This window comes from Lolium perenne, chromosome 6 (assembly GCF_019359855.2).
Source record: "Lolium perenne isolate Kyuss_39 chromosome 6, Kyuss_2.0, whole genome shotgun sequence".
In the NCBI taxonomy this organism is placed as follows: domain Eukaryota; kingdom Viridiplantae; phylum Streptophyta; class Magnoliopsida; order Poales; family Poaceae; genus Lolium; species Lolium perenne.
The window spans coordinates 37,505,038-37,512,935 of NC_067249.2; the positions used below are offsets into that span (position 1 = coordinate 37,505,038).

The window sequence follows — 7,898 nt, forward strand, 5'->3', positions numbered from 1 at the left end:
TAAAAAAACAGCTTCTCTCACGTGATGTAAACATTAATATTGAGCATTTTCCTCTGGAACATCAAACATGAGTAATTGAGAACAAGCAAGTGCGTGCCCCTTTGCCCTATGCCAGAGCGATCCACGATAGCCGCGTTGCGTGCAAGGGCTGGCGGTGCTTCGCTTGATTTCCTTCTATTGGCCCAAGTGTCAAGCTGCGGTTGGCTCCGTTAAGATAGAAAAAAATTAGAGCGCATGGAGACGAAAAGGAGGTCGCGTCCTAGGACAGAAAACCTATCCACAAATTCGCTCGGGTGCTGCCGCCGCATCTCGCCTTCTCCTCCCCTTGCGATTCAGCTCTCCTCGCCGCACCTCTCCGTCGATCTCCTCTACCCCATCCCTCACAACTGCTTCTGGAGACACCGGCATGGATGTAGGTGGGGAGCGCCATGGATGGGGCCGAAACTCGTCGGACTCCGACGACAGAAGGGGCGGCGGGGACGAGCTCTGTATCCAGGCCTTGGAGCGCATCCTCCAGGACCATCCTCTGGATTACGACTCCCACATCGAGGTACCCATCCTAGATTTTCGATTCAGGGCATGCTCTTTCTCAAGTGGACCTTTGTGGTGCTGGTTTTGCCACTGGAATTTCTTGCTTGATGTTTTACGTGTACTGCATGACATATGCTCGATGAAATTCCTGTGAGAAGCACCACTGGCATGAGGAATTGGGGATCGTCGCATAACCAATTTAATTAACTCACTGATAGGGTAGATGTATCATGTATGTTCCTAAGCATAGGTGTCCAAGACTAAAGACTTTGGCTCCTTTCTTGGCATCTTCAAATATGGCCTTTACTATCATGCATGGGGCTACTGATTTATTTATTCTCCCAGTTCAATCCATACCGCAGAAACCGAAAGGTTATTTGTTTGAACCATCCCCCCCCCCCCCCCCCCCCCCCCAGTGCTTCCTCTATTTTTCCATTAACCAGATCTTGTGAATCTAACTCAAGTTTGACTGGTGGTCTTTCTCATTTTTCAAGATATGCCACATGTTGTATCCAAGGGACGAATCATCACAGGGAGAAGTTCTTCGTTTGAAGCAAAAATATACAGTATGCTCGGCTTCATTGCAGGACATAGTATAGGAACTATGTACAGTATGAAGGAATTGAGCTGCAATGAGGCTTGAAGTGTATCACAGAAAGGTATCATAGTATATGACTGCAGTTTGTAGCTGCTCTGGTTCCAGTTAACTCATTTTTTTCTTTATTTGTCTTATAGTATTTGATTATGTACTGATTGTCTCATTTCCACATCATTTCTAGAACTGTGGCATACACTAACCGCACAATGCTTCCTCAAGCTCTAGAGAAGAAGAGCTTGGACATTATGCAGAAACTTCTATCTCGACATGTTGAGATTATAGAAACAATTGATGAGGAGGATACTTACGCACATTAACAGATTAATGATAGGATTTTGAACACTGATGACCTTGCAGGACTAAAGAAGGTACTTCCAGTAGTTTTATTACCCAATAATCAGTAATCTAATGCTTCCTTCACTTCCATGTAACCTATGCCTTTTTTATACATTGATATTAGTTCATCCTATAACAGTTTTCTGATAGCGAGGATCTGCAATCTGAATGGCATAATGCTAAAAGGAATAACAAGATGAAGTTAGTTTCCTTGATAAGAGACAAGACTACCGACTACGGACAAATACAACCCTTAAAGCCTTGTGGAAATCTAAACTTCTCCCTAAGCTGAAAGTGTTCACTTGGTTACTTGTTCATGACCGGCTAAACACCCGAGATTTGATGAACCGCAAGCAGTGACAATTAGAATCTGGCGATGAGTGTGTTCTTTGCATGTCACATCACCTAGAAACCAGAGATCATTTGTTTTTTGAGTGCTCTTTTGCAAGTCATTGTTGGAACCTATTTTTAATCGAATTTTGCTTGCTAATAAAATGTTTACTGGCCCTTGTTTCATGGAGGTAGTGGCTTGTGCAGCTTGGAATATTTGGAGAGTTCGAAATGATTTCATATTTCAAGATCAGGCTTCTTCTTTTGGTCAATGGAGAGTTGGTTTCTCAAGTGATCTGATGCTTCACCAATTCAAAGTTAAAGGAGCTTTAGTTCAACCACTCATTGACTGGTTGCTTCATATCTTTGTATAAGTTTTCATGTATCTTCTTTTTCACTACTTCCCACCTTGAGGTAAACCCTATTCTTCTGCACAATGTGATTTATCTTAATATAAAATTTACACCGTAGGGGCTTCCCCTATGGTAAGGTTGTCGAAAAAAAGAGACAAGACCAGATATGTTGTCCTTACATAACTACACATGCAATGTTTGATGTGCAGGTATATTTTGTGCTAGAAAATATACGTGTTCTTTTAACTGTTGTTTAACTCAGTTCTTGTGAACTGGACACTTTAGATAAAATGAAACATGATTATAAGAGGTAACTGCTGAATATCCTTGGAATCATTTACATCAAACCATTTACTTCAGCCAAGACAGATGGAAAGTATGAATTTGTAGACAGTAAAGGGACTATGCTAATGTGTACCATTGCAACCATTTACATAAGCATTCAGCTTGAGTTCTTGATACCTGTGTGATCTTCCCATAGCTTATGAAGGGTATACATATAGTGATACTCTTTTTAGTTTAATTCTACATATTGTTCTGATTGATCATCGCTAATGTATATTGCCTTCTATTTCCAAAATTTATCAATTCCAGTCTACAACCATACCTTGCATGGTATAGACAATCAGATAAATGCATAGACTGTACCTGTGGGATTTGTTGTGACCGGAACTAATGGTGCATTAGTATCTTATTGAATTGGCAGCCAGCCACTCCAGCGGTCTGAGGAGATGCTTGCTATCCACATGTCAGTATACTGAAGTTGGAGTCTGCGGCTCAGTTTAGCCCATGGCTTTGACGCAGCTTCGCTGATGGCCTTGCTGAATATCTGAATGAAGGTAAACAAAATTCAACTACAAACCTCCTAATTATTCCAGTATGAATTATTTCCATGGATTGGACTCCAGATTCACTGCGTTTATTTACTAATCTTTTTTTTTTGCTTTGCAGCCTCCTCTTCAAAAGGTTTGTTCGCCAGGTATGCACCCCCTGTTTGTCTTGTTTCTTCTTAATTTATGCGTACACATCATTCGATAAAAATCCCGGCTGCCTGCAGAGGAAAGATTAGCCTACATATTGTTTGTTCTTCTTGGTATCCTGCATCCAGAGAGAGCATAGCATGCCTGTCAATTACACACCTCATTTGATTTTGTTATTAATGCTTAGCACATAATGCATCTCTTGTTTTTTACCAGTGTTGTGCCACATAGAGAGATGGATCTGATATTATTTTTATAGCTTTCGTGTGTGGTACACATGATAGATTATAGTTCCAGAGTTTACCTCCGAAAGTGTTTCTCATTTTTTTTTCAAACGCTATTGATTCATAAGCGTCCGTGCCCGCAGGTATGTGCTAGATGTGAACGTGGAGAGGGTGGAGGACATACCAGCGGCTACTCGAGGAGGTATGAGACCTGCAGCACCGGCCCGCCTTGGCTGTGGGTGTAGTTCAGGTAATGTGTTTTCTGGCAGAGCACATATCGTCAAGTTGCACTGAACGTGTTCCCCTTCTTTGCATAGTGAACATCTAGAGATATTTGGAATGCAACTTATCTTGGATAAATTGAGCATCATGTTATGCCCTACTTTTTTTTTATAGATTGCAGAGATATTATTCAAGTTAGAAAGAAAGGATGGAGGCCAAGAGAGATTGTGATGGTTGCAAAATAAGAAGATTTACAATGTGTTGCAACATTAGGTGGAATTATTCAGCTTGGGCTTCAGGTATAGGTGAAAACTGCAATTTGTGAGGTAATCGTCAGTATGCTCCTATTTTCCCGTTAGATTAATACTGGATTGAGTTTACTTTCTCTTCTGTTGCTCAGCGCTCAGTTAGTTGCATGAATGCATCCGCTAAATTCTTGTAGTTCTTAAGGGCTGCTTGAGGTTTTCATGATAGACTTAAATTATCCGCTATCTAATCATTTGGAGGTACAACGAGACATCAATGATTGATCAAGTTGTCCATTAATTATTCGACAGGGAAAATGCTCTCCGCTCAATCACTCTTTTTCAGTTGTATAAGGTACAGAAAAATTCATTTTAATGCTGGCACTACATCCTTGCAGATGGAGTAGAGGATCACGGGACGAAGTAAAAAAGGCACAATAGGAGTGCAGTTGTCAAGTTACATCCTTGTTGTGTTATATGTACCGACGATGTACTATATCAACTCTTAACATGTCCGATACCAACTTTCTTATTACACACTATTGGTCGCACCTTGTCAACTTGCACATGAGCACTGTGGAATTTTTTGTATTGCACTTTATACATTTTTCTCTGAATTATGCGTTATCTACCTTACAGCTGGCTAGCCTCATGTTGTAGCAGAATAATATGAGGCCGACATTTCTAGATATTATGTATATCCTTTGTCCCAATTAATTGACTCAACTTTACTTAGATATAGATGTACCTAGACAAAACTGGTTCAATTAATTTAGGGCAAAGGGAATGGTACTTTTTAGATGCTCTTAACTACTTGATATGGATATAAGAAAATATGTTGGCCTATATGTCAGCATGAAACTAGATTTCTAGAAATTAAACTGTTAGGCGTGAGGTTGCATTTGGGCGATAAAAAATATGCTATATGAGAAGATTAGACCATGATTGGGTTGCCACTATCCAGTGAGGAGGCGCCCCATGGGGCGCCCCAACCACTAGTATCTATCCAACTGCCAGTGCCCACCGGCCAGCGTTCCTGTGCTTGGCCGTCCATGCTACTGAGTGCTTCGTCATTACGTAGCTTGAAAACTGGCGCGAAGCTTTTGAGTTTGCATTTCGAAAAAAATGGCAAATTTGTGGTAACATTTCACAACCAAAATATTCACAAACAATTTTCAATAGATTCAATGTTTGTGATACATATCTGCAACCGTGTGTGATACCTATCATCGCATAGTATATCTCCATAAAAGAAAGCGTGTGTGATCTTCGTCGATGATGCTTGATGCCTGCAAGAGCACAAGTTCGTTAGAGTATCCTCGTGGAAGTGTGACTTCCGGTTTAATATCGATCCCAACGAAGAGCTTAGGTGAGTATTTGTTGTGTTTCTGTCACACCCAAGGTGGCACAAGTCTTATCTAAATTGACTATGAGTGGTGAAAGGTGAAAGAGTGAGTTTAAATACAGTTTGAGGTTGTGTTGCAAAAGATGCTTGCAAGTAAATAACATAAAAGTAAAGAAAGTTGAAGTGGTCTAAGCACTGAATATGCCAATGTAGTAAATAGACTAAGTGATTTAGATTTTTTTATACAGTTATGCAAGTAGGCAAGAAACCAATAATTAGTTGGACTCCACGGGCAGTCTTCATCGAACACGCATGATTCTATAGTGCGTCGGTCAGCGGCCCTGGCTAGCACCATGATTATGGCCGTGAGAGCAAATCAAGGTTATACGTGCCGTGGTATATTGTTGTTTCTCGAGAAATACTAGATCCTCTTTGATATCAACCGTGTCACCCGGAGGTCACCGATTCACTTGTAAAAAAGTTCAAATCTACGCTGTCTCAAGATCATGTTGCCCATTCCCTTAATTAGACAACAAGCATTAGGTAAACATACGTAATCATTCTTGCATAATATAATAATAATCATAGCCACAAATGGATGAAAATTAAAGGCACGTCACATATCACCAATCCTCTACATCTCCCACACCTATGGAGATTTACTTTCACACGGAAGAGGGGGAACACAATGATATAATCAGGAAGTAAATAAGTATCATCTCGATATTACCATAGCAATCCATAATAAGGGAGATCAAATACAAATATAAACCATGTATGAATAGAGTCTCAACCCTAACTCTAGAAGTGTGAATGTTCCTCTATTGTATACAAGTGGAATGGATGGTGCAATGGGTGATCTAGAGGGTGGAGATAACAAATTAAATCGACTTTCTTCCCTTTCTTCTCCAGATCTTTTCCTCTCTAATCTGGGGCGAATGGCGGTTGCTGTTGTCAACACCCGGATTTTTAAGTCCAGATGCCTATTATGCCGCACATCGCAATCCCAGGAATAATGTTTTTGCGAGGCATAATAGTAAGTAGCATAGAGTCATCATTTATTACAACACATACTTGTCTTACAACCATAGATCACATGATCCAATATTACACAAATATATTGTTCAACAACACAAATAGTAGCGGAAGCGAAGTGGTAGTGGATTATCTATTCCACAGGCAACGCTTGACGTTAGAAGACAGTCCTAGTTATCGTAGACGTCTTGCTGTCTGTCATCCTGATACTGTTGCTCTCCTTCAAAGTCTGGAATTTGAATAGCTAGGGCAAAGCCATGAGTACTTTTAAAGTACTCGCAAACTAATACTAAATTAATTACTTATTGAGTGTAGTAAGGAGTGCTAAGCTCTAGGTTTATTTGCATAAAGCCAAGTTTTAATTTGATAAACATTTAGTAAGCCTTATCAGTTGCTAGACTAACTCAAGTGGGAACATTAGTGTCATTCCCACAAATCATTGTGATTCAAGTCCATATCACCTTTCAAATTCACCATTCCTTTTTAAGATCAAAATTTGATAACGGAGACAGTATGGCCTTTCCAATCGTCCGTAACCGTGGACACGGCTATTCGAATAGGTTTAACATTCTGCAGAGTTTGTACTCTTGTGCCACAACTTTTGATTACATCCATCGAGGATAACCCCGAATCATCGTAACTCAGTACTCGGATCATCAACCATAACCTTGTAGGATAACGTTGCATAGAAAACAAAAATTTTCCTACCGCGAACACGCAATCCAAGCCAAGATGCAATCTAGAAGACGGTAGCAACGAGGGGGTATCGAGTCTCACCCTTGAAGAGATTCCAAAGCCTACAAGAGGAGGCTCTTGTTGCTGCGGTAGACGTTCGCTTGCCGCTTGCAAAAGCGCGTAGAAGATCTTGATCACGATCGGTTCCGGCGCCACGAACGAGCAGCACCTCCGTACTCGGTCACACGTTCGGTTGTTGATGAAGACGACGTCCACCTCCCGTTCCAGTGGGCAGTGGAAGTAGTAGCTCCTCTTGAATCCGACAGCACGACGGCGTGGTGTCGGTGGCGGTGGAGAACTCCGGAGGAGCTTCGCTAAAGCTACGCGGGAGATATGGAGGAGAGGGGGGTGGCTAGGGTTTGGGAGGGGGTGGCCGGCCACTTCAAGGGGGGCGGCCAGCTTGTGGTCTTGGGGTGGCCGGCCCCCTCCCTTGGCCCCTCATTATATAGGTGGATCCCCAAGAGTTGGTCTCCAAGTCTTCGAATAAGACCCGAACCAAAAACCTTCCATATGGAGGGGAAACCTAGCCAAGCTAGGACTCCCACTAGAGGTGGGAGTTCCACCTCCCATATGGGGGGGTGGCCGGCCCCCTAAGGGGGAGTCCACTTGGGACTCCTCCCCCACTAGGGTTGGCCGGCCATGGAGGTGGAGTCCCATGTGGACTCCACCTTCCTTGGTGGTTTCTTCCGGACTTTTCTAGAACCTTCTAGAACCTTCCATAGAACCTTCCGCGACATTTTAATTCACATAAAATGACATCCTATATATGAATCTTATTCTTCGGACCATTCCGAAACTCCTCGTGATGTCCGGGATCTCATCCGGGACTCCGAACAAATATTCGAACTCCATTCCATATTCAAGTACTACCATTTCAACATCCAACTTTAAGTGTGTCACCCTACGGTTCGTGAACTATGCGGACATGGTTGAGTACTCACTCCGACCAATAACCAATAGCGGG

General features: G+C 42.0%; 1 long non-coding RNA gene across 9 annotated transcripts; it reads left to right on the top strand.

Annotated features, from left to right (window-relative positions):
* The first annotated feature begins 211 nt into the window (after window positions 1-211).
* Window positions 212-4,433, top strand: LOC127308329 (uncharacterized). Of its 9 annotated transcripts, none has more exons than XR_011746670.1 (9): window positions 213-550; window positions 877-903; window positions 1,026-1,190; window positions 1,311-1,497; window positions 1,605-2,987; window positions 3,100-3,127; window positions 3,496-3,602; window positions 3,749-3,900; window positions 4,218-4,433. It is a non-coding gene; the product is annotated as an uncharacterized lncRNA (long non-coding RNA). The 9 variants fall into 9 exon arrangements; XR_007856423.2 differs by lacking the exon at window positions 877-903 and having other exon boundaries at window positions 216-550; window positions 1,605-2,209; window positions 2,855-2,987; XR_011746671.1 differs by lacking the exon at window positions 877-903 and having other exon boundaries at window positions 212-550; window positions 4,132-4,433.
* The last annotated feature ends 3,465 nt before the right edge of the window (window positions 4,434-7,898 follow it).